We start from the raw sequence: 25,573 nt of genomic DNA, 5'->3' as shown, positions 1-25,573 counted from the left end.
TTTGTATATTTGCCCCAAAATGTTTATATATACCATAGAAGTGAAGACAATACTTCTTGTGGTGAGTTCCCCAAACCATTCCAGTTTATTCTGCCCACATATAATGAAAACCATTATTAAAATGTAATTATGAGCATAAAATTATTGTGAAAATATCAACTATGCTTTTAAAAAATACTGCCTTTATTGTCACCCAAATGCTATTAAAGGAATTTATAGTTTTAAAAAATATCAGTCATTTGGCTTCAGGAACTTATTAAGCTGCTGTACTCCTCCCATACCCTTTTAGTCATCAGAATTTTTGTGATAAAGCCTTTTTATTATTTTTAAACTATAAATTGTGAAACATTGCTACTAGTGTTTGGGCTGAATATGAATTTATGTCCAATTTATAAATTCCTTAAAAGCATGTTTCATTAAAATTACTAAGACAGTCTTAACTCCAGTCTCTGCAATAAAGCTCTATTTACTTATATTAAAGTGTCTTTTTGTGGGGTACAAAACAATTCAGTTTCAATGCATTCTCTTAAGAAGAAAAAGAAAACAGTTTCTGATATACACACTACTGCAAAGCAGTAAACCAGTGTTGCATGGTGATGTGACAAGCACCACATTCCTTTTTCTAGAGGGATTATTTTTTCTCCATTAAGCTCTCCCTCCCTGAAATCATGGCTACAATTATTTCACAAAATACAATTTGTGACTTCTAGAGACAATATTCCCTTTTTTCCTTTCTCCCTCACTAAAACTGCAAGTTCAGGACAAACAATGAATGAAAATAGAACTTGAGAGGCAGGCTTTGTTTGTAGCACGTTAGTTCTGCTAAAGGGTTGCCCCCTATTCACCCTCCACTCCAGTTCTCTGACTCAAGTATACACATTATGTTTTAACAGATGGGAAGGCTGGCGGCTGCTGGGCTGTAAAACAGGAAGGCGGAATCTGCACCTAGTGGTATTGAACTGAATGCTCGTAAAGTTCATGGACATAACACTGACCCAGACAGACTAGGCAGATGCAGACATGCTTACACATATACACTCACCATACACTCCACAGCTCAAAGGGCTCATCTCTGTGACCCAGGGAAAGTTCAAGGCTGTTTCCCCTTCATATATTTTTACCTCATCTACCTATCAATTTCACACATACATATATATGAGTATGTGTATATGTATGTATATATATGTGTGAATACATATATATGTACATCCACATATACATACACACATACACACATATAACTATATATGTCAACATTTTATGTATTTTTCAAAGATCTATTCCCAAATTCTGGACCCAAGTCTCTTTCTAGTACTCTCAATAAGCTCTCATTCATTTCAAATAAGAATGAGAAAAAAAATATTGTACTGGATACTATTTAGTCAACACATAACATAAACTTCATGTATGTAATTGCCCTCAGATAAACAAGCTGCATTAAAAGACAAAAAGGAAATCTAATCCAGACCGAGTCACAAAGTGTCAGGTTTAACCTTGACTCCTCTGTTGTCAGTTCTTGCCACAACTTCATCACTTAAACACACAGGTGCTCAAACAAACGCCACCGGACCAGCTGGCGGTCCCTTTCGCAGCCTTGCCGTGGTCTCTCCCGGGCTGAGGCAGTGTTAGACACAGCAGCTCCCCCACCCCCACCCCGGTCCTAATTAAGTCCCTCAGACACATCTTGCGGGTGGATGTCTCAGAGGTTGGAGCCCCTCAAGAGGGGAGCGGATGCAACTGCTGATAGGAAGTAATTACTTTACAAAGTTTAACGTCCAGCAGCGCTGTCAATTCCTTTCCATCTGCAAAGCACTGAAGCCCCCGCGGTGGTGCCCACCCGGCTGGCCAATTTCTGGCGGCTGAAGACCCACCCAGAACACGAACGCTCGCTCAGCCCACGGGTTCAGACGCCGACGCCGGGTTACCGCACCGCACCGGCTGGGACGCCGGTTAATGTTTGAGGCACCCGTCCGCACGTCATCTAAGAACTGCTGTCTGCACACTGGAGGGCACGGTAGCCGACCCCCTGCGCGATGTCGCCGCCGCAGAGGGACAAGGGACGCGTCCGGACCTAATAATGGCAATTACGCCAAGTTGGTGCGTACACCGAATCGCGTTCGGGGCCGAGTTGGGATGCTTTGAAAACAAGTTCGGGAGTGGGCATATTGGCATTGAGTAAATTTCGCCCATCTGACCTCCCACAGCGGCCACGCTCTGACTGACCGACAGAAGAACGCCAGGAAGCGTCCGGTCTCTCGGTTCGCCGGCCGCGGAACGGCGCTGAGAGGAGCCGCTCGCCCTGCGCGCGGCCACTCACCCTCCTTGCCGAGTCCCGATCGCAGACCGACGCCCCTTCTGCAGGTTCTCAGTTCCAAGTTGCCCCGAACCGGTTGTTTCTCACGCCCCGGCGGGCCAGGACACACTGAATCTGACCCGCACCTCGAAGGGAGCACCGCAAGCCAGGCAGCCGCCCCGGCTCAGCAGTCTCCGGAGCGCGCTGACAATTCGCGGACCTGATCAGCGAATGAGGCGGAACGCCGGGCTGAGCAGATCAGGCTCCGGAGGGAGGCGGGACCGGATGGTGAGGGGGGCGGAGCCAGACCCGGGCCGGCCTCGCGGGGCGGGGCGTCAATCAACCCGTGACTGATGGAGCCGACAGCCAATCGTAGTGGCGCCAGGACCATCGACGACCGCGGGCTGTGCTTAGCACCCGTTCCCGCCCCGCAGACACTATCCAATCGCCTGCGGCCGAGGACTGGCTGGGGGTATTTTCTGGCGGCGGCGAAGTTGGCTACTGCAAAGTGTGGTGGCTGCTGGCGGGTTTTGCATGGCTTGCTGCAGTGGGACCTGGACGCTTCAGGAGGGAGGCGGCGGCCCCTGAAGCCCCCTAGCCGAGAGAGGTCGGGAGGCCCCAGAGCCATCACGTGTCGGCGTACTGTGGAGCTAGAAGCCCAACCGCAGCGCAGGCAGAGACCCGGTTAACTACGCTTGTATCTGGAACCTGCCAGAGGCGCGGAACGTGGCTGCTCCAAAGGAGCCCCCGCCGTCGGAGGAAACAGAGGACCCAAAGAAGGTGAGGCCCAGGACCGACCACCCAGCCACCAGTGGAAGACTGGGCCAGAGACTGAGAGCCCCGGGCTCCCTGGAAAACGTTCTGATCTTGATCTAAAGATTATCATCATCGAAACCAAACACGGGCTCCAGAAACCTCACGAAAAGTTCAGTATAGGCCCTCCTCCTCACTCTTGCCCTCCACACCACTGTCTTAGGAAACCTTACAGGTGCCTAGGTCCCTTCTTCCCTACACATGACGTCCGGGGCACTAGCTCAGAGCCGGACCGGGAATAGGCACCAGTGCTGGAAGGCGCCAGAATCTGCAAGACCCTCCCCCTCTCAGGCGGGCTGACCTGCAGAGTAGCATCCTCAGGGGTGGCTTCTGTGACTGTCTTCTGGGTCTACCAGGATTCTCGAGGGACCAAGATCATCCATCTTTGTGGTCAGGAAGCTGCTGAGGAGCCATATCTGTCCCACTGTGTGTTTCCACTCCTTCCACCTCCCAGGTTGGGAGGGAGACATGGAGCCATCTCAGAAATATCAATAAGAGGGCATCAGTAGCCTGAGCTATCTGGATCACTTATTGCAGAACAGCTCTGGAATATGGCTTTGTGGATTTAGCCCACCTAGCTGTCCGGGTCACTGCTGCTGCTCATTTTAAGCCCTCATCCTGGGTATAACACACACATACACGTGCAAATGTATTATCAAAAGCAGAGGGTTGGATGCTCTTACTTTCCATCTGAGGCCTATAGTTTCTGGACTGTCTGCTCCAGGTGGGAGGAGCCTCTGCCTAAAACTGCACCTGCCATAGATAGGCACCCAACCCATGTTAGTAGGAATATAGGAATGCAAGACAAGAAATAGACCAAACTTCCTAGCACCCTGACACCTGCAGAGACAACCCCCCACCCCTTCCCCATCCTTTTGCTTCTAGCTCAAGCCCTTGAGAGCATTGTCTCTCTTGAATTCCATAAGTCCTTTAGAATTTAGTCTCTCAGTGTAAGGAACTGTTAATATGTGAGGGAGCCTCAGGAATTATTTTAATGGCCATCCATAAGGTCCTGCATCACAGCTGACCTCTCACAAGAAGGTTCTAATGAGGTCACTAGGGAAAAGAAAGGCAAAGGACTGGCCTGTGACTGGAAAGCAGATGGCCCTGTGGTAGGGAAGGCTGCAACTCTTTGATGAGCTCTCTGCTGCATTGAGTTTCAATGAGTCTCCTCAGATCCGCTTCTCAGTGGGGGAAGGTTCATAGGTAGGCTATCAAAAGGGCAAGAATAGGGCCTGGACAGTACTTAGCAGCCCTAAAAAATTGGTAAATGATGCCTAAATGGTACATATTTAAACCCCTCCTTGCCTAGTGAACAGGAGGTCTGGTACAGATGAGGAAGACCATCCTTATTAATTTCTAGGGATTACTCAGTATGCTGCTGCATGACTGAGGAGAATGACCCTTGCCCACAAAAAATTAGATATAGACCACATGAATGAAATACACATTAAGTATCTGCCAACGTTGGGATGAGTGGGGGATGTGGTAACAGGGCTGGAGGTGCCAGACAGAAGAAGGGAAGGCTTAGGAGAAGATGTTACTTCCTATCCTGGTTCTAGCAGTATGTTAGCTGTTCATCACTGTGATGAAATTTTATCTGAGAAAATCAACTTTAAGGAAGAAAGGTTTATTTTGGCTTGCACCTTCAGAGGTTTCCGTCCATTGTTACTTGACCTCTTTTGGTCAGTGGCAGCAGAGTACTTCATGGTGGGAGCATGGGATAGAACAAGGCTGCTCACCTTATGGTGTCCAGGAGGCAAAGAGAGAGGAAGAGATGGGCTTCCGAATATCCCCTTCAAGAGCACAATCTCCAATGGAATAAGCTTCTTAAAGTAGGCCCTACCTTCTACCACCTTTCAGTAGTGCCACAGGCTGGGGAATGACCTTTTTATACATGGGCCTTTAGGGGATGTTAAAAATCTATAGCAAGCAGAAAAACTTCACTTTGATCATTTTTTAAAAATTGTGCTCTTCTGTTTGTTTTCATAAACCTCTGTAAGCTTTCCATTGAAACCTACCATGAAGCATCATCCTTGATTGGAATTCTCAGGGGAAAAAAAAATATATTTCTTTGGATTTTCCTCCCTACACTCCTGAGTCACCAAACAAAAACTAGAGACAAAGTCTGCCAAAAGTGCTTATCATTTTCATATCCTGTGAAGGTGTTTCACAGATACTGATTATTTTTCAAATCGCCTGGTTAACAGGAGCCAAGGACTGGCTGGTGACTAAACTTACCAAAGTATTTATGTTAGATGATGGAAAAAGGAAATTTCCTTTGTGAAATAAGTTAGAATTAGGTGACTTTCATGTCCCAATTTCTAAGGTTTTTCATTTATTTCATACAGAGAGGTCTGTCCATGGTTCTTTGTCAAGTAGCAGGTTTCATTTTCTCTTTTAGAGTACATGACTGAAAAGAGCATATTTTGGCTACATTCATATTTCTACAATTTCTTTTGTTATAATTGGTTTTCAACAAAAGCTCATCATTTGAACACAAGACTTACATTTCTTTTATTAATATCTTTTATTTTTTTCAAGACGGACCGAACCCAGCACTTTATGCATGCTAGGCAAGAACTCTACCACTGAGCTAAATCCCTAACCCCAGCTGTAATCTTTTGAGTTTGGGTGAGCTTGATATTCTACAAAGGAAAATGAGATCTGTTCCTGAGAACTCACACTAATATGTATGAAACAAACAGAAAACCATTAAAAAATGATGTGGAGAGGCTGGGAATGTGGCTCAAGCGGTAATGTGCTTGCCTGGCTTGTGGGAGGCGCTGGGTTTGATTCTCAGCACCACATAAAATAAAATAAAGATGTTGTGTCCACCGAAAACTAAAAAATAAATATTAAAAAATTCTCTCTCTCTCTCTTCTCTCTTTCTTTAAAAAAAAATGATGTGGAAGTTATTTTCTTACTTCCAACCTTTTGCATGAAAGGAAATTTATTTCACTCAAAGGAATCAGGAAGTTTCTGGAATGACTTGAGGATGAGAAGACTCACGTGGAATCATGGAAATAGGGCTGGTTCCTTTGTGAATGATAAAGTTATCTTCAGGTATTATCATCCCTCTCTGACACTAAAACAATATTTTCGAACCTTCTCAATTTGATGGCTTCAAATTTGAGTGGCTTTAGTGGTAAGCATTTCTGATAACCTCCTTTTCCCCATGCTTCCTAGGTCAACAATGGTGGCAGAATTTGCCTACTTTGTTTAGTTGCTCAAGGGGGACCCCATGACAATGATTACAAAGACTGTAAGTCCATTGTGCTTATAATAAGACTGATTTTTGAAAAGGAGGAGAAAATGAGGTTGAGATGGGAAAAAAGGGTGCTCTGGACAGTTTTTTATACACTAAATTTCTATCTATTTCAGTCATTAGATTCTTGACCTTCCATAAATGGAAATGAGGGGGAAAGGCCCTTTACTATCTTTCTTCAATTACCACATGGAAGCTGTAAATGGAATGGGTCACCAAACAAAAAGCAAACCTAGAGTTGAGGAAAATTTTACATAAGTGAATAGTATGTTTCCCTCTTTTCCATTCCTATCACCTCTCAACATAGATTTGCTTTTAAAATTGTTTACAACCTGAACAGTTTGCACTAAAAATCTTGGCAAAGAAATGCAGAAATTTCTACATTTTTGCCTGGGTGTGGTGGCATATACCTACAATCCCAGCAACTCAGGAGGCTGAGGCAGGAGGATCACAAATTTGAGGCCAGCCTAATCAACTTGGCAAGACCCAGTCTCAAAATGAGCTTGGTTGTGGCTCAATGGTAGAGGACTTCTAGGTTCAATCACCAGTAGGATGGGATGATATAAATCCCAGGAAATTACTGAAGGAAGGGAGGGAAGGAAGGAAAGAGGAAAGGGAGGAGGGAGGGAGGGAAGGGAGAGGGAGAAGGGAGGGAGGGAGGGAAGGAAGGAAGAAAAGAAGGTGGGTAGGGGAAGGGGAAGGAGGAAAGAAAGAAAAAGAAGTTTATTTCTAAATTCCTGTCAGAAGCTACAGGTTCTAATACCAGCTCTGCTATGAATTCATTCTGAGACCTTGTCCAGGTCATTTATCTTTCATATTTAGTTTCCCATCTATGATACTGCAGTGATACTTCTGACCAATTTTGGAGATGGGAGAGATAACTAATAAAAAGGGCACTTTGAAATATTAATTGATGATTAGACTATAAAATATCACGTAGGTGTTTTGGGCAAACTAAATGGTGTTGGTTTGTATACAGCAACTAGGAGATATTTTTATAGCAGAGAAATTTTTCTGGCATGGTATCTGTAGCAAGTATGATACCACCCACCAAACAATGCTAACCTAAAATGTGCTAACAGAAATGGGTAGGGAAGGGCAATTTTTGCACAAAAATTTTGGATTTTATCATACATTCCCTGGAAGAAAAACTATACTGAACTAATTAAGAATTGATGCCACTGAAGACAATTGATAGGAGACCACAGTGACTTTGGTAAATGATAGCTGGATATAAAACTAGACAGACTGTCCAGGAATCCATTGCAAGAGACTTCAAAAAATACTCCTAGTTTTTAAAATTAATAATAAAATGAATAGCCCAAATGGACTAGACAGCCAATTGGAAATGGAGGATTATATGCCATGTGCTGGAAGTCAGGGTGGAAGGAGGTCACAGGGGTGTTAGGAATAGACTCTTATTAGTGGGGTTCTCCAGAAAAAAAGGAATTAGGATATACATATACATATATATGTATATATACACACACACACACATAATATTGCAAAGAAAAGTCCCAGAATCTGCTCTCTACAACCTGAGACCCTTCAGTGATTTAACACCAGTCCAAGTGAGAAGGCCTGAGAACCAGGTGAGCAGATAGGATGGTATAAATCCCAGGAAATTACTGGTGTCCCAGTCAAGCAGACAGAAAGGAAGCAAAGGGTTGAATTCCTACTTCCTCAGCCTTTTTGTTTTATTAAAGGCCTCAGTAAATTGAATGATGCCCACCTAAATTGGGAAAGGCAATCTGCGTTACTGATTCCACCTGTTTAAATGCTAATCTCATTCAGAAACACACACACACCCAGACATAATATTTAATCTGGACAGTCCATGGCATAGTCAAGTTGACACATAAAATTAACAATCACAAATACAATAAAAACAGTAGGAAGTTCTCAATGTGTGAAGAGTATGGGCTTTGGACAAGTGAGATCTTGGGCAAGTGACTTAGCTTCTCTAAACCAAATGGAGTGGATGTGGAGGTGATTCGGTTTGTCTCATGAGGTTGTTCTGAAGTTCAAATGAGAGCCTAGCACAGGGCCTATCTCTACTGATAATAATTCTTCGTATTTATTACTAGGTGTTATGCTCTTTTAAAACTTCTACATCTAATGACTTAATTGATCCTCATGATAAGCTTATAATATTGCTGCCATCTCCTCTTCCTTAGAGTTCCTATCTAAGTTGAAGGACTATTCAAGGAACAATATCCTGCTATGTACTAAAAATAAAAATTCTCTTTTTATAGGAACTAGAGATATTCTAGGAAAAATTATTTTTCTATGGACATCCTCTTTCTTGAACATATTAAAGATGAAAATACCATCTTAAACTAGCATTGCCTTGCTTTCATGTGGAAAGAGCTAATTTACCCCTTCCCTGATACCTCAGAAGCCAAGTTGCAATGGTTGCACATGTATCACAATAAAGCAACGTAGGGACTTAGAATTTAGGACAAAAAGAATTTAGACAATGAGTGGTACTTTAAAACCCCAAATCATTTTCCAAGTCTCATTGTAAGCTCCTAAAATATGTGGGCTTCTAAACCGTGTACTCATCAACTGGATTTTAGACTTTGTGGGAATTAGTTCCCTTGAGGAAGCAGTATTGGAATAACTGACCAGCCAAACAGTGAAAAAAAATGGATTATCCTTTTGAAATGAATCATATCATTAGTTATTATGAATACCCCAATTATGACTGATTCACATGTAAGCATGCCAGGGAAAAGTAGCTGTGAGTTATAATACACAAAATTGTTTATTACCCAAGAGAATCTAGGTGCTAATGTGAATGGTATTGCATCTGTGAAATTCTGAAACCCACAAAGGATTTGAAGATATAAAGCCAAATAAAACATAATACAGAGGAAAATGATTTTGATTATGTAAAATTTATATATAGCATTTCATTTTACTTTTTCAAATTGCTTTCCAGTCATTGGTTTATTCTTCACACACACCTGAGGAGTACATCCATGCTGTTATCCTCTGTTTATAGCTGAGGCAACTGAGACTGAAAGAGGCAAGGGGTTTAGTCCAAGAGCACCATAGGGGCAGGGTGAGAAATCATTCATTCATTCAATCTATTCAGCACCACTCTTGGCAGAGCACCAGCATCTATGTGGTGGCAGTGTGCACAGATGGGTACTCTCTACTTGACCTCTGTCTTGCAGAACTTGCTGTCTGCTGGTGCAATAAGTGGTTTATCATTTAGGAACATTCCAGACACCAAGGACAAAGATTTAAAGAAAGTGAGAGTTTGATAAGCTTCCTGAAGACAGTGGGATTCAAGACCCTTTGAGGGTGCATATAAATGGAGGTCATGGAAAGTGGCAATGACACAGAGACATGAAGGTAGGCAAATTCAAGACATCCTGGAGAATGTCTGACTATAGCACAGCAGTTACGCGGAAAGGGCTGGAGAGTAAGAGGAGGAGCAGCTTTTCCAAGTCACTGAATGCCCGGCAAAAATATATGGATTTCAGCTTGTGGGTACTGGGGGTTGGACTCATCTTCTGACTTCTCACATTCACTCATTATTCTACATGTGTTAGACAAAGTGCTAATATATGCTTAGTCTACAGTATTTTCCCACACATTGGCTTTTTAAAACTTTACATCATTCCAAAAAGATACATGTTATTACTCCTCTTTTAGGGGATAAACAAAGCGGATATACTTGAAGGTTGAGACTTGTGCACAAGATCATATGGCTCAGGGCTGAGGCTGTAGCTCAGTGATAAAGTGCTTGCCTCACATGTGTGAGGCTTTGGGTTCAATCCTCAGCACCACATAAAAATAAATAAATATACTGTGTGTTCATCCACAACTAAGTTAAAAAAATCATATGGCTCATAACTGACAGATGTGTTATTCATAAACAGGACCCCTAACTTCTGCTCAGAGAATGGAAAGAACAGATGCAGATTCTGAATAAGATATTCAGGATAGCCATCCAATAATGTGCCCCTCACTACAGCTAACTATCTTCCCAGAATTAGTGAGGAACATAAAGGGAAATAAAATTAATTCCTTAACATATAGGTTATTTTATGTCTAAAGGCAGTTCTGGGTTAAAAAGAAAGACAAAGGGTATTTTCCCTTATTTTTCTGGCCTACAACAAATATTGTCAATTTGATGATGTTGGTCTTATGGGTATCTTTGATACATTCTGTTTTCAATCTTTCCACTAAGACAGAATCTTTCTCTGGAGTTAATCAATTTGGTCCCTAAAACTTTCCCCTTAGCCCTGCAACCTAACCCATTTATCTTAGTGCCCTATAAGGGACACATGCCAGCTTGAAGTGTTGCCTATCAAGAAATAGCTTTTGGTACAGGCTACTAATTTGCATTTTTAATGTTTAATCATCAAAACTAAAATACAAGTGAGAGGAGTACTATCTATCATTAAACCAAAAATATTTAGAATGAAAACAGATTGCTTATTTAAATATATCCATAAGAAAATAAAGAGAGGCTCTGAGGAGGTGGGTGGTTACTTAGGTGACATAAAAATTAAAACAGAAAAATTTAACATTTGTTAATAGGGTGCTTCTCATTGATCAGGTTTTGAGGAATAATATTTTTGGAAAATTCCTGTGTATGAGTCAGTGAGAAAAGTCTTTCTCTAAAGCAAATATTTACCACAAGTGTTGGGCTATTGTTGACCTTCTACATAGAGAAAATTGGGAAACCACCAAAATGTGGAAATTTGAAATCTCTGATTCAATATGCAACATTCTCCTTATCCTTCAACCCTCCAGTGCCTTGTTTAGCAGACTGTACTTTCTAATCCAAGTTATGGAGACTCGCAAGTAAATGGTTGAGTGTTTTTTCTTCTTTTTATTTTATTTTTTAGGAAGTTGAAAGAAAGCAAAGTTAACATGCAAATGTGATTAAGTTTCAGATAAGAGCCTAAGGCTCCTCCTTGAAAGATATGAAAAACAAGCTTTAGGCCCCCCCCACCAAATGAACCTATTGCTGTCCTATCTTTCAAATCCCATGACCTTTTCTCTGATTTCAAGTAGGGCAATGAAGTAAACACAGGTGGACTGTGTTTCACTGAGGAAAAAGATGGAATGAATTAATGATTCCTCAACTTCTAGATCTGTAAAGCAAATGAACATTTACCTTGAGATATTGGGAAGACAAAATTTTGAAAATCTCACAAGAAATCGTATAACTTATTGTAATCATTTACATATCTTTACAGGGGAAAAATCCACCATACACACTTCTGGGTATTTTCCATATTGATGGACGAAAGTGTTAAGAATACTTAAGTGAATCCCACTGAAAAGGCTGTATTAGTATTAATTTCTTCAAACTACTGAAATGAAGCCTATGTGGCTCTTTCTCCTACTCAGAAGTTCAGCAAAAATGCTGAGATTCTCAAAGATTACTGAGGTAGAAATATGCTGGAATTAACCTATTTTTAAAACAATAACTGTGCATAATAGATAATTTCCCCAACCAATGTGGCTCACTGCACTGACACTCTTTCCACCAGAGCTTCTGAATTCTGATCAGGGTCTAATAGCTGTCGCAAGCAGGAAAATGTTGTGTGAGAAGTAAAAATGGCATTTTAATTTGCCAGCTGCTGAAAGCCAGTCTAGGAGTCTCCAGGAAACTAGTATGTCAGCTGACCAAACCCTGGGAGTCTATGGAGAGGTTTGACAGCTTGCCCTGACTCAGGGAACCCAAGGCAACGCCATAGGCATCTCAAGGGACTATTGGCAGCCTCCACAGCAAGCACTAGAGTTTTATCCACAAAGACTAGTGTGTGTATGTGTGTGTGTGTGTGTGTGTGTGTGTGTGTGTGTATGTATATATATATATACATATATATATGTATATATATATAATTTAGTTGTTAGCAAGTCCTGAGCATAACCAAAAAAGTCAGTTGCCTTGGGACTACAACCTAAACCCTGAGGGACCCAAAGAGGAAAGAGCATGGTCAAGGTCAAGTGGCCCAGAAAGAAACTTGCTTATGGTTCATGGCTCACATTAGCTACTGGGAGGGCACTAATTCTCATTCAGAGTCACAGAAACCATTTAATTGTGAATGAATTGACACACATAAAATGGACCTGGCACTTTAAAATATGTGACCCTTTCAAAGCAAAATGGAAAAGAAGAAAAAACATATTTGTTTTCTGCCTCATTTTTTCAAGAAGCTGAGTATATAGCACAAATGTACCCTTAGTTGTGGGTCAACTTTGTTATGATACCTGCCCTTAATTCCAAGGTTAGATATTCTTTTCCTATATCTGCCTTCTCACCTTTTCCCAATGTGAAAGAGTTGTGAAGGTGTCATTTTGACCACATATTCTTTCAGTCGAATAGAGGAAATGAGAAAAAGCTCAATATTACTATACAGGACTTATCAATAAACTAGAAAACAACTCAGGCTTAACATCAAGAGTGGGTGAGTAGTGTCAGCTTAAAGACTTTTGTGAACATTCATATATGTTTTCTAAGAATATTTTTCAGATGAGCATATTTATAGGTATAATCTCTAATTGCATTAAAAATGATAAATAGCAGAATAGCACATTTATTTCAGGGCTATTTTATGTACTTATTTATTGTCATAATTGGACATGACTTTCCTATGACTGCACACTGTATCTGCTTATTAGTCTTGGTGGTGAGGAAGAATTACTGTACTTTGGTGTTAGGAAAAGATCCTTGAAATGATGAGGAAGGTTACAGGAAGGCCCATGAAGTGTTTATTTTGATATTTGTCTCATTTTAAAAGGCTGTGACTAGAACTTCTTACCTGTCTAATAAGCATTCATGAAACATTTTTATGTTTGCTGAATGATTTACAGTCCCCTATTAGTCTTTATAATCACCCTTTGAGGGTGGGTCAGTATTACCGCCTACAGTTTACATATGAGGAAATTTAAGACACAAAGGGATTATGTGATTTGTACAAGGTCACCCAGCATACAAGCCTAGATAATAAAAGATGACTGCAAAGCTCTTTCCAAATAAAAAGTGCTTATAAATGTTAGGTGGTATTAGTGGGTATGATCCTAGGATGGGTAAAACATTCTCCAGGAGTAAGGTCTCTATATGCTCTGTAAGATTAATTTTTTTAACCTCACAGTGACTTTTGAAATAGTTATTCTTGAACCTGGCTATATATGAGAAATGTCTGCAAAGTTTTTAGAACATGAGAGTACCTGGGTCTTAATGCAGCCTACAAAATCATAATCTGGGTAGGGGGGCCTAGATCATCTGTGCCTTAAAAAGCTCCATGGAGGATTCTGATCCTCAGTCAGAATCAAGAGCCACTACTCTAGACTACAGTAATAACCCCAGTTAGGCCAAGAGCAACCACAAACATGATTTTGGGTTATTTATGGGTCCACCTTAAAATTTTTATTCTGAGTATCTTGTATTTCTTTATAATCCACATAGTAAGAACCTATAGTACATGCCCATTCATCCATCTGTCAAACATGGTTGAATACCTGCTATGTGGAGATTTCAGAGTAAAAATAATGATCTTTGCCACAAGGAGTTTATAATCAAGTGGCAAAACCAACCAACCAACCAACCAATCAAATACATATTAAATTATAATCAAAATGTAAAACCAAAGTGTTAGGCATTATTCATGTAAGTGGAAACAACTCAAATGTTCATCAACTAATAAATGAATAAATGTGGTAAAACCATGCAATGAACAACTATGCAACAATAAAATAGAATGAAGTACTCATACATATGCTACAATGTGGATGAACCTTAAAATCATTATGCTAAGTGAAAGAAACCAGTCACAAAGGGCCACATATTATATGATTCCACTTTTATTAAATGTCCTGAATAGGAACATCTATAGAGAAAGAAAATAGATTAGAGGTTGCTGGGGGCTGGAGAAGGTTGAAAGAAAATGGGGAGTGACTTTTAAAGTAACTGGTTTCTTTTTGGGGTGATGAAAATGTTCAAAATTAATTATAATAATTGCATAGCTCTGCTGACTATACTAAGAATTGTTAAATCATGCACTTCAAATGAGTAAATCATTTTGTCTGGGAATTATGTCTCTCAATAAGATAGATAGATAAATAGATAGATAGATAGATAGATAGATAGATAGATAGATAGATAAACAGATCTAACTATACAAACTTGGAGGAAAGAGTCATTAATTAATTTGGATTTTTTAAAAAGTGGCATAAAATTTCCTGAAGGAACTAGCCTTTGAGCCAAGTCAAAAAAGGTGATTTTTTTTTTTTTAAGGTACCCAGGGTGGAAGGAGAAAAGTCATGCTCAAAGACATAGTCAGTGATGGTGCCTTCATGCAAGGGCAAATTATCTGGAATAGAGATATAGTTTAGGATACATAAAGGATGCAGTAAATGGGGTTAGATGTAGGACTTTTACTGCCGAAGGTTGTTTTTCATTTTTGTAGGCATGGTATGCCTTAAGTGATTATGAATGGCCTGATCAGACACGTAATTTGGAAGGGTAATTAGAGATGGTCATGAGGTAGATAGAAGATGGTATGGAAGGGCAGTGAGCAAGAAAGACCACTTAGGAAGCAAGGCTACTGAAATGTGTAGGTGAGAGATAATGAAGCCTCAAGTATGACAATAGCAATGAGGACAGAAATAGGAGACAGAAAATAGTTAAGAAGTAGAATCATAGAACATTGATAATGGAGAGGAGGTGAGAAAATACAGGGTATATATAGCCCAGTTTGAGACCACATAATGGCTTAGATCCTTTTTTGATTTGCTATTCAGTATCTTAACACAGCCAGGCATGATGGCACACACCTATTATCTCAGTAACTTGGTAGACTGAGGCAGGAGGATTACAAGTTTGAGGCCAGCCTTAGCAACTTAGCCAGACCCTGTCTCAAAATAAAAAATAAAAATGACTGGGGATGTAGCTCAGTGGTAAAGCACTCCTGGATTCTACCTCTGGTACAAAAGAAATTAAAATAAATTTTATATATATGTATACACACACACACACACACACACACACATACATACACACACACAACTCATAATGCAAATACTATTATTTAAATGACATCTAACATCTAAAAAATAAAAATGACTGGGGATGTAGCTCAGTGGTAAAGCACTTCTGTTTTCCAACTCTGGTACATAAATAAACAAACACACACACACACACACACACACACACACACACACACACATATACCTCATAATGCAAATACTATAATTTAAATGACATCTAACAGCCAGATCATAGCTCTTTAAAATCTTATTGACAAGGATTTGATTACAGAGAGCCTTAGTTTCTTAACAAAGGAATGTGTATTGTGAATCAAGGGTGGACTGAAAGGGGAAATACTATCCTATCATTCTGTGAGTACTCTCATAGCAGAGCTTCCCTTGTTGGAGATGAAGCATTAATTTATGGCCTTTTCTAAACGACTAAGTATTTACCTCTTGCTCAGACAGCTTCCCTAGAAACACTTCCTTTGGTGTGAGCAGCTTGGATTTACTGCCAGGGCAACACCTCCTATCCAACGCCCACACTGCCTCTTGGCTTGGTCCTCTCCAGCAGGTGTTCATAAATAGCATTTTGTTTTGATTCTAAAAAGAGTACAGGTTTTGAAAAGTATAGGTTGATTGTATCATACATTTTAACTTTCACTTACAAGTGTAGGTAAGATCTGAAACCATGGAATCTCAGAGAGGGAGACAAAGACACCTTTTCTCTTAATCATGTAAGGTCACACCTATGCTTCCCATTAAAAGGAGGGACAGCCAGACCCTGGGCAAGGTCAAAATAGAAATAGCCTCTCCCAGGGCACAGTAGTATACTCCCTGAGGATCTGTTTAGGCCTCCTTTGTGAGCTTTGGAAAGTGTTGCAATGACATTGCCTGCTGCTAGCAGAATTTGAGAACAGTGTCCCTGGCAAGTGCCTTATAGGAGTTTACCAAGCAGATAACACCATTTAGAGCACCACTTACTGAGATGTGCTTATCTGTGCCTGTCAGTAAATAATGACTATGACATGGTTCAATCACAGTTGTTAGTGGAGCTAATTACAACAGTCTTAAGTGGGAAAAAGCCCAGTAGCCACCTTTAAGGAACTCGCATCACAGGCTTAAACAGGGTAAGCAGTGAAAACCCACCTGTTGGGGGAACTTTAAACATTACTCTGCAACTCTGAACATGGATTCATCTCCTTCCACAGTTGGTGAGGGATCATGTTTAAAGAGAACCACCAAAGGGAGAAGGAAAGGGATGCGTAAAACCAGAATGGTAAATGTTTTTGATTAAATAAGAGCACAAATAGGTATTTATTTTCCCTTGGGCTGTCTTTGACTCAATACATGACCTTGTAAATTTCATTTCTCCTTGCTGAGCTTCACTGTTTTCATCTCACAATTAAGGATAATAATACCAACCTGACTTATATCATGGGATTGTTGAAAGAGTAAAATAAAATATATATATATTTAAAAATAGAGATGGGGAAAATAGAAAATGTATATACAATTTTGTGTAGTGTAACTGTCATTTCTTTTTTTATTACACCTTTTACTTAAACATGATGACAAATAATAACAAAAATATTGGTACTATAGTAGAATTTCAAACTTAATTTTCAGATACTTCTGAATAGTTTCATGGTTTAGCTATTGCTATAGTTTGGGTCTGAAATGTCCTCCAAATGCATGTGTTAAAGGTTTCGTCCCCAGCCCATGACACTATTGGGAGGTGTAGAAACTTGAAAAAGTAGGGCCTATACTGGGGAAGGATACTGACCAAATTATATTGTTAAATTGTGTGCAGGTACAAACGTTTAACAACGAATCCCACTATTATGTATAATTATAATGCACCACCAACAAAAAAAGAGATGGGGCCTAGTGACAGGAAGTTAGGGTATGGGGGGTGGTCAGGCTCCTGTAGGAGCCATTGTTCTTCAGCCTGTCCCTGTCTTTCTTTGCTCCCTAACTACCATGAAGCAAGCAGCTTCCTCTGCCATGATGTGTGACCTTGTTACAGGACCAAAAGCAATAGGGCCAAGCAACCATGGATTGAAACCTCTAAAACTGTGAGCCAAAATAAACATTTCCTCTTTGAAGTTAATTATCTCAGGTATTTGTTACAGTAATGAAAAACTGAACTCACCTTCAGATTTGCCTTCCCTCCCCAGTTTGTTCTGAGCACCTATTCAAGTATAAACTTATTTCCAGTATGAGGGATGAGGGAAGCCCAGAGGAATCTGAAAAGGCCAAGCCCCTGTATTCATCTAGTTTCCTGTCATTTTATCTCCTGCTGTAGCTCACATCGTGAAGATTTTATCTCTCTTCTCTGTAGGACACTTGATTTGGAAGAATGTTGGCCCTTGAATAAGCATTCCCATCATCAAATTGGGACTTAAGAGGATACCTCTAAAACAATTAAAAAGAATCTGTATCCATGTGTGCTGAACATGTCTTAATCTGGGTCTATAACTACATTCTTGTTCCTGCAGAAAATTACAGTACACTTCTAACCAAGCAAGGCACGTCCACTTATCTGATGCTGCTGTCAGTGATAGAAAAGGATCATATTATGGATTTGGCAGGGAGGAAAAGGAAGATTTATTTCCAAGGCTTGAAGATTTATCTTTTCCAGATATGCAAAAACCAGTCACAGCATTAAAAAAAATAATGAAAAGTGATCATGTTTTGTGAAGAGAAGGAACTATTCTTGACTTTAAAATAAATGAAGATTTATAAGGATCCCAAATCCATGGCTTTAAAAAGATAATTTAATAATAGCATGCTAGAGGGACAATCAGATCCTTAACTGCCCCCTTACAGTGAGGCAATGCCTCCATTTAAATGAACATCTATGTTGACTGTTTAAATTCCCCCCTTTCTCTTTTCTCCTCCCATCATTTAGTTTTTTCAACGTTCAGCATAGCTAAAAAGTCTAAGTAGGGAATTGCACATAATTACAGGCTCTGCACCAGTGGCAAAGTGATGTTTCTTCCTAAGTATTTGTAATCATCTATTCTACTCTTCCTTCCTTCTCTGGACAATTTAGTTAGAATGACAGCAGTGTCCTTTATTTCTCTTGAAGTCATCATTGGGTTTCATTATGTGGGCAGTTAATAAAACATATCAAGAAGTACAATATTATGTTTTCCATGTACATGTATGTGTATACATAAATAGAAAAACACCACAATATATGAATAGAGTTAAAGGGGGGACATATCTAAATTAAGTTTATCCACTAAAGTTATATGGTAAGTTGAGGAGATTTGAAAGACTAACTGGAAGGTCATGACCACCCTGGATGTGTCAGCCTGCACCTGCCAGCTGAGGGGTTGTCTTGTGCTGTTAGGTGAGGATTCAGTGGCATCCTCTGCCCTCACAACCTTTTCTTTATTACTGACTTAGAGAAATCTGACATTGCCAAAACCCTTAACTTGAATATGCTTCACAGAGCAGGATTCTTGCCAAATTCACAGCTCTTGTTAGTTTGCAAGACAAGCTACCATGCTGAACAAGAGACTGATACTAGAAGCCAGCAATCACAATGGGAATAAATCCCATGATCTGTGGTTTCTAAATGTCTTAATCTACACGGATCTTGAGAGTGATACCGGCTTAATTTTGAGAATAATTTTACAAAGAAAATACAGGGGGACATGGAGTTAAATTCCCAAATTTCATTCCTCTGGCAGTTCTTTCCTAACTTCCAAAGCCGTTTTATTCCCCAGGTTATGAATCAATGCCCATTTTCTCTTCTTAGCATTAAATTCATAACCAAGAATATATATCAGTACCTCACTTACATAGTCAAGAAAAGCTGCCTTGGATAAAGGAGATTCCAGTTGTCACTTAACATAGTCCCATAATGTCATTGTACATTTAAACCCATTTTTGAGGGAAGTGTTTTCCAAACATCGTTTTCCTTTCTCCTGTCTCAGTGACCTTGTTGTCATGAGGACTTGGGATAGTTGCTGGGGCCTTCTGTGCAGTGCAATCCTGCACCTAGGCTGTCAGGATTTCTGAGGGGAGTCAGGTCCTATTGCTGCATTGCGAGGAGCACAGTGAGGTCACAGGCTCAACTTGCCTGTATCTCCTGTCTTCTCTACTTTTTGGTGATCCCAATCATTAAGAAAAGTTGTAATTGATAGTAAATTTTCTATCAGGAATAGTTCAAATAAAGTATTTCAACTTGAGGAAGAAATGCTCTTCAGTATGAGCCTATGGCTGGATTTCTTCTTATTGCCTCTAATTTATTGGCTGGAACTGCTCCTATATGCTGCTATTCTCCATCTTTTCTATAATTATGTTTCCCTTTTCCTGAAGATTTATACCTTCTAGGTTTTAAAATTTAGACATTTAGCTTTGGAGTCATTTTTTTTTAAAATTTTTGAGTGGTAAAATGCAAAAATGTCGTGCCTAAACCAAACTTATCACACGAAGTCATTCTATGTTATCTTTGCCTCTGTGGTCAGCATGGATTTCTGTCATATCCTAATGGTTATAATATATAAAACTTCCTAGCAGATGGATACCTTCTAAATCTTTCACTTATCAACCTACTACAATTTCTTTCAGTCTCTTTCTCTTCTTCCTACCAAAATTGTTCTCAATAAGGCCAACATTTTTTATTAGTTTCCCATTGTTGCTGTATCAATTATCATAAACTTGATAGCTTAAAATAATATAAATTTATTTTCTTATAGTTCTGTAGGGTCCACCTCAAGAGCCTTAACTGCAAAGTTCCCTTTGCATATAAATAATATTCATAGATTCTAGGGATTAGAACCTGAATCTTTGGGGGCTATTATTCAGCCTATAGCAGACTGATTTCTTAGTTTCAAATCCAGTGTTTTTTTCCGTCCCTATCCTAACTCCTTGAATATTTGAGGCTTTCAGTTACTCTAGGAAAAGCGACTCCCCCGAATTTCAAGACAGTTATTTTCTATTGATATGATATCTTTGTCTCTGCTTCTAGAATGTAGGCCTCTGAGAGTAGGAACTCAGGCTGTCTTTTTTATTGCTCTATTCCTAGTGCACTGAGTGTGCCTGCTACTATCAAATCACCAAAGTCGTCATCTAATAGAAATTGGATGAGCTTCTCTCATTTCTAGTTCTATCATATCTCACTCTTTTTTTCCTTCACTGGAAACTTCTTCTGTTCCCATGGGTCAAGATTAGTATTCCCCCGGGCTTATTGCTAGCCTGCTTTTTTCTCCTAATATGCTAGGTGGACACAGTTCCAGTTACATCCTGTAGGCTCTCATACATGCACTCAAGCCCAGACCTGTTTTGCATTTCCAACTTTTATCTTTATCTGGATGCCGAACAGCACGACAAATTTACCTTGTCTTATCTTTCATATCCACCAAGCACAACCCAAACCAAATTTTCTTTCTCTAATTCTCTATCAGTGAGCAAGTACTAGGTTTTACCCAATAGCCAGAGCAAGAAGAGTGGGAGTCATCCCAGACTTCATGCTTTCTATTTCCTCCTCCACCACCTTCCTCTCCTCAGTCCAGTCTATGAACTTCTGTTGAACTGATTTAAAAACTACTTATAGTTCTAACTTCTTGGTTCAAATCCTCATTATTTCCATGGATAGGATATAAGTGAACTTACCACTCTGTTCTCAACTTCTCTCGAATATGTTAGAATGACACACTCAAAATTTTGGATGTATACCAGGTTACTGATTGTTGCCTGCCGGCTTCCAGTCTCTGATGAATGGGCAGTGATTATGATCTGCATCCTTCATGATCTTGGCACTCATAGCAAACTGGGCCAGGAATTGGCACTTGTCCCAAATCTTCTATAGGTTTGGTCAGCCAATCTATAACTTGGATGATTGGTTGTCAAATACAAGTTGAATAAAATTTTCCTTTTGGAATTTTTGAATAGAGAAGCTGAGAGAAGCTAGTCTGAAGCTGTTCAGACCAATGTTTTGATAAAAAGAAAGTTCAGGCATGAGCAGGCTGCAGTTATGACAATGTGGATATTGTGTGAGCTGGGGAGCTGGAAGCCCAGAGAGAACAGGGTAAGAAAGAAGTTGTGAAAAGGATGTCTCAGTGTCTGATGGTTCTTTAGTTGTACTTTCTGAAGCCTAATCACATTGTGTTTTCTACTTCACATGTTCATAAAATTGTTACACAATTAAAACAAGATAAAACCAAAAGCTCTAGTCTGAGTGAACCCCTATTTCCTGCAATAAACTAACAATTATGTGTTCCAGTAAGCCCTTATAATGTTATGATGAGACATCTGGAAGAAAGAAGCAATGTGATGATGCTAAGGGCAGCAAAATGAAGTCCCAAACTCACTGTTTATTCCAGTTCTTAAAGCATTAGCTTAAGGGGGAAGAAAGAAAGGTTAATAATGAGTTTCTGATGTGAAACTTAATCTTTATGTAAGACAAATTGATCCCTTGTAAACATAATTTCAGAAAGGGAAAATAGTCTCAGCTACAAATACCACACGAAAATTATTGCAGTAACTGATATAACATTTTTCTAATATTTGTTAATAGTGGGATAATCAAACTACCTTTTAGATGCCATGATTTGAGATATCTGTCTTTCCTTTTGCCAGTGATGGGGGACTAGAGGAAATGCTGAAGATCTCCAGGATTCTTAGTCACATCACCATATTCCTTTCTCAAATAAGTAAATTTATTGAAGATTAATAGATTAAAAAGAATATTAGGCATATTTAATCAATATTTTGAATATGAGATACTATCAGAAAGCATCTTTACTTAGGTCTCTCATTATCTTTATAAATGTATTCAGACTATTTTTTTTTCCTGTTTAAAAACCCAGGCAATGTCAGGACTCTTCAGAATTCTCATGTAACAGAAAGTCCCACAGTTACTTCCAACCATGTTTAGTGCATCTGATTTCATGTCATAATAAAAACTTAGGACTTGATTGAAAATTAAGTCCTAACAGTTTCCCCATGAGAAACCATGTACTGGTGCAAAGCTGAGGAAGAGGAAGGTCCTTCTCTGCTTGCTCCTGGAAGTTTTTGATCCTTCCAGGGTGGGATGGGAGAAGGAAAGAGAAAAATGGGAAGCGGTAGGAATATTCTTATCTGAACACTGGAGCTATAAGCTGTCATCCTGCTTTCCTGGACCTGCTAAATGTTTAAAGACCATATTTTGTATAGGTTGTTGTGGTTCTGGGAGATTGCAGCCATTACTAGTGATGTCTTGCCCATTGTTCCCTTTGTGCAAATGTGTTCCAGTGAAGCAAACTTCTTAGCCCAGTTACCTGTGTTTCCCTTCTGTTTCTCCACTTCTGAGGCCTGTCTGTACTGAAGGAGCCCTCCCTCATGGTTGGCCCACATACAATCCAGAAGGAAACACCCCCTCCCCCCTGCTATACACACACACACACACACACACACACACACACACACTCTTCCCCTGGACAATCTTGAAGCAATAACAGCTGCCTGAGCTATACTGAAGATGCTTGCTAGCCCACTTTTTGTATGATTGCCCAAGATAAAGTCAGACCACTGTTTTCTACCCAGGGATATACATCCAACTTTCTGATGAGACCCACTTATATCCCTCTGTCTTGGTGTGAGGTGACTCCCAACCTTTCACTTTGGTGGGAACTGAGAGCACATATTTCTTTACACAAATTAAAAACCCTCTCAATATCCTTTCCCCAATCTCTAACACTCCTTGAGGAGACACAATATTTCCTGGAAAGTATCACACAATATTTCTTGGTGCTTTAACCAATACTTTAGTTTGAACATCCTGTAAGAAAATATGTGAATGGCAGAACTTTATTGTTTGGAATGAAGTACTACTCTACTTTTTGTCTCTGTATTTCCTATACACTGTAACCACATGGTTACACTCAGAAAAGTAGTGTCCAAGAAGAACAAACCTCCAGGTTTTCTGGCTAGCTCTGCTTTTTGAATGGATTCTCCCCTTCTTCCCCGAGGAGACAAACTGTTAGGACTTTCCCAAGAGTGGCCCAAGAGAAGGATCAGAAACCCTAGGACTCAGGGGCCACACAACTCTGATCCTACTGGAGAAGGCTGTAAAGAACACAGACTACCTAGACTCACAAGTGAGGGACCTTGTTTATGGTGCCTTCTGATTCTACTGAGTGGGTAACTGTCCTGCAGAGCTACTACAGGGGACTGTTGCACTCAGTGTGCTAAATGATTGGAAGAAGGACTGCAATAGATGGGTCTAGAGAACTTGGCTATCCACAGGAATCAGGAACTGGGAGGGCTGACTCTGGTTGAAGGCAGGAAGCAATGGCGGATCTGCTGGGAAAAAAGCATAGTAGCTCAGGTCTTCACAATGCAGAGCCCAACTCATCTTGCAGTTTCCTCTTCCTAACTCCCTTCTCCTTCATTTCTGTCATAAAAAGCCACTTACCATTTCCTGACTATGCCATGCCCTTCCACACCTCCAGAGTTTACCTATGTTCCTCCCTCAGGATGGAAGACTCTCCCTACTTTCCCTACACCAGAGCCTCCTACATAGCTTTTGTTCAGCCATCAAGACTCAGCTTAAGTCTAATTTCCTGTGAAGCCTTCTTGCTACTTTCCTAATCCACTGTACCATTTTCCATGTGTCAGTTTCAGCCCTCACTGCACTATGTTGCTGTGCTTTATCAATTTGCTTCTCCCTGCTTCAGAGAGTGAGTGAGTGCCTTAAACACGAGGAAGGGTTGTGCCTTTTTCATTGCTGCACTCTCACCACCCAACACTGTACTTCAATGTTGTAAGGACATGTTACACATAAAATTACCATACGTTTATTAGCTTACAGCTTCTGTGGATCAGAAGTCTAGGCATGTGGCTGGATTCTCTGATTAGAGCCTCACTAAGCTGAAATTAAGACATTGGCCATGGCAGTAGCTCCCATCTGGCACTCAGGGTTCTCTTCTAAGCTTATTGATTACTGACAGAATTCACTGTCTCAAAACTGTAGAACTGATATCCTCATTTTCCTATTGGCTGTTGTTCAAGAACTACTCAGTTCCTAGAGGCCACCCACAGTTTTTTGCCATGGGGTCCCACTAGGCAGTAATGGATGTTTGCTTGTTTTCAGGTTAGCTGGAGCACATTCTATTTTGCTCTTTGAAACCACCTGGCCAGCACTCTCTGCTTCTAAAAATTCACCCAATTAGATCAGGCCCACCCAGGATAATTTTCCTTTCACCATATAATGTAACATAATCACAGCAGAAATATTTCCACCCACACTTAAAGGGAAGGGAATTATATAAGAGCAAGGTCACTAGGGTCACTAGAATTCTGCCTATTACAGAGCTCAACAAATATTTATAATCTCTAAATGTGTTCCACAAACTTGTAAATTATAAACATCTCTAAGATTTTTTTTCTATTGTCACTTTGGAGGACTTAAATTGTTTGCAAATTTATGTTGGATCCAGAGTGGTTAGGGATGCTGTATTGAAATAACACGAGACCCCTGCAGAGAGTTCAGCTGGTATTCAGGACTGTGAGGCAAGACCCAGCCCACCAACTAACTGGCTGGGTGACCAATCTTAGGCTAAGTCTTTGATGATTTTTAGGTTCCTCCTTATGTATAAAATGAAGAAAATATCTAAGATTTGTTAGCTCCAGTATTCTATAATTTCTAAGACTAAATCATAGTGATCAAATTAAAATCTAGTGATCGATAATGTCCAAATTTATCCAACTAGTTCATGAAAGAATTTCATTACAGATGGAGTTGCAGTGATGTGATTTTAAAAGAAAAAGGGAAGTTTTGTTTTTATGTGAATTCATTCCTAGATTGGCTGGATTTGACAAAATGTAAATACAGGTATATAACTTTTAATTCTTTATATAGAATGGTGAAGGAGTATTTTGTCTTTAAATGACTTTTCTATTCAGCTATGATTAGAAGTGAATTTTCCCTAATATATTAAAAAGTGACAAACTACTGTCTTTTAAGTTGAATTAACTTAATTGATAACTGAATAACTATCAAAGGCAGTTCTCAATATTACAGATCAATTCTCTGAGTATGTGCAAAGCATGCTAGGTTCTTCTATACATTTTGGGGTTTTAAGTCTTTCTTTTGTCTCTATGAAATGAAGTCTCTTTGGCTAGTATAATTATTCTCTTCTACCCAACAAAAATGAACTCTAAATTTAAACAGGTATTATTAAATCCCACTGAAATAGGCT

The 25,573-nt window shown here is 39.9% G+C and overlaps 1 protein-coding gene across 4 annotated transcripts in view; it reads right to left on the bottom strand.

Moving 5' to 3' along the window:
- The window catches only part of Marchf3 (membrane associated ring-CH-type finger 3), a 185,642-nt gene that overhangs the window by 139,763 nt on the left and 20,306 nt on the right, over positions 1-25,573 (bottom strand). Inside the window, exon 1 of one of the 4 annotated variants that reach the window (XM_005324138.5) lies at positions 2,318-2,554. The exons of the other annotated variants lie outside the window; for them this stretch is intronic. The gene's annotated coding sequence lies outside the window, so the exon portion shown is untranslated. Of the gene's footprint in view, positions 1-2,317; positions 2,555-25,573 lie in introns of those variants that run through there. 4 annotated transcript variants of the gene reach the window in all.

This window comes from Ictidomys tridecemlineatus, chromosome 1 (assembly GCF_052094955.1).
Source record: "Ictidomys tridecemlineatus isolate mIctTri1 chromosome 1, mIctTri1.hap1, whole genome shotgun sequence".
Taxonomy (NCBI): Eukaryota; Metazoa; Chordata; class Mammalia; order Rodentia; family Sciuridae; genus Ictidomys; species Ictidomys tridecemlineatus.
This window is presented reverse-complemented; position numbering and strand designations above follow the sequence as displayed.